This window comes from Hyla sarda, chromosome 12 (assembly GCF_029499605.1).
Source record: "Hyla sarda isolate aHylSar1 chromosome 12, aHylSar1.hap1, whole genome shotgun sequence".
NCBI lineage: Eukaryota > Metazoa > Chordata > Amphibia > Anura > Hylidae > Hyla > Hyla sarda.
In genome coordinates, this window is record NC_079200.1 from 63,653,618 (window position 1) to 63,655,929 (window position 2,312).

Genomic DNA, 2,312 nt, shown 5'->3' on the forward strand with positions numbered 1-2,312 from the left:
TGCCAGGAACAGTCCTGAGGCCAAATGCAGTGTGAAAGCAGCTGAAGAAAACTGCTCTTTTATTAAAGCTTTTTATTTCCTACCTGCAAACATTGCAATTTACTTACAGTCCATGTCCTGCTCCATTTCTGAAACTCCCCTTCACGTACAGTACAGACCAAAAGTTTGTAAACACCTTCTCATTCAGAGTTTTCTTTATTTTCATGACTATGAAAATTGTAGATTCACACTGAAGGCATCAAAACTATGAATTAACACATGTGGAATTATATACATAACAAAAAAGTGTGAAAATATGTCATATTCTAGGTTCTCCAAAGTAGCCACCTTTTGCTTTGATTATTGCTTTGCACACTCTTGGCATTCTCTTGTTGAGCTTCAAGAGGTAGTCACCTGAAATGGTTTTCACTTCACCGGTGTGCTGGTGTGGAGGAGGAGGTGTGATGGTGTGGGGGGGCTTTGCTGGTGACACTGTTGGGGGTTTATTCACAATTGAAGGCATACTGAACCAGCATGGCAGCATCTTGCAGCGGCATGCTATTCCATCCCGTTTGCATTTAGTTGGACCATCATTTATTTTTCAACAGGACAATGACCCCAAACACCTCCAGGCTGTGTAAGGGCTATATGACCAAGAAGGAGAGTGATGGGGTGCTGCACCAGATGACCTGGCCTCCACAGTCACCGGACCTGAACCCAATGAAGGTAAAAAAGGGCCAACAAGTGCTAAGCATCTCTGGGAACTCCTTCAAGACTGTTGGAAGACCATTTCAGGTGACTACCTCTTAAAGCTCAACAAGAGAATGCCAAGACTGCGCAAAGCAGTAATCAAAGCAAAAGGTGGCTAGAACCTAGAATCTGACATATTTTCACACTTTTTTGTTATGTATATATTTCCACATGTGTTAATTCATAGTTTTGATGCCTTCAGTGTGAATCTACAATTTTCATAGTCATGAATATAAAGAAAACTCTGATAAGAAGGTGCGTCCAAACTTTTGGTCTGTACTGTACGTATGTTTTTTTTTTTTCACATATCGTGCATTTGGAAGTTTTCTGACACTTCTTTTTTTTCCACATCTTTGTATTTTTAGGCCTAACTTACCCCACCTCAACATCCCAAACTGAGAATGTGAAAACCAAAAACATTTAAATTTGTACATTTTTTTAAATTTTGCATGGATATATAAGTATTCAGACCCCTTACTATGACATTTGATATTTAGCTCTCTCTCTGCTCAATCAAATTGTTTATTTATACGCAATAAAAACCACCGGTAGAAAGGAAGAGAGAGTAAAGATGAGTGAAGTTACAGTGATTTGATTAGTCACGAACTTCTCGGCTCAGCAGTTGCTGACTTTATCCTGCATAAATGAGTTCAGCTTTCAGGTACTCCGGTGGGCTGGAGACTCTCTCCTAGTACTGTATCCACCTTTTCCAGACCACCGGAGCACCTGAAAACTGAACTAATTTATGCAGACTAAAGTCAGCAACTGCCGAGCTGAGAAGTTTGTGACGAATCGAATCACTGTAACTTCACTCATCTCTAGAAGAGAGCCCAACACACATGTAGCTTAGAGTGAAAAACAGATCTAAGGACTCAAACTATAACTACTTCTACGGAACTAGCCAGTTCCATCCACAGACTCCCACTATATACCCTTGAAGTACTCAAGTACAATGTAATGAGTATAGCCAGATGGATAAAGTGGTTACATGTAGCAAACTAATATGGTCAAATAGTACCTCCCTACACATTTCTGCTGTCAATTGTGACAGCATCCTCAAGGGAGACAATGGTATCATGTTAACATAGACCTGACCTTACATCCTAACATCTGTTATGTCACAGCAAGAAAATAAAAAAAAAACACATTAATGAAATACACACAATTACATTATATAACCCAAAGGCGGCGAGCAGGCATATGAACAGGGTCATACAGCAACACAGCATTAAGGGAGGTAGCAAAATGAGTAATCCGGAGGAGCCCCAATATGCTTAGTTCTAAAGTACTTAAGCCAATAGCACTATATTAGTGCATTACTGTACTGTGCATTAGTAGACTGGGGGGTATTGCCTTAAAGCTAGTCAGCACTACAGCATATTGGGCCTCCTTTGGATTACTCATTTAACTACCTCACTTAATGCAGTGTTGCTGTATGACCCTGTTTATATGCCTGTGCGCCGCCTTTGGGTTAAATAACCTTATCGTGTGTATTTCATCAATGCCCGTTTTTTCTTGCTGTGACAGATGTTAGGATGTAAACTCTGGTCTATGTTTATTTGATAACGTTGTCTCCCCTGAGG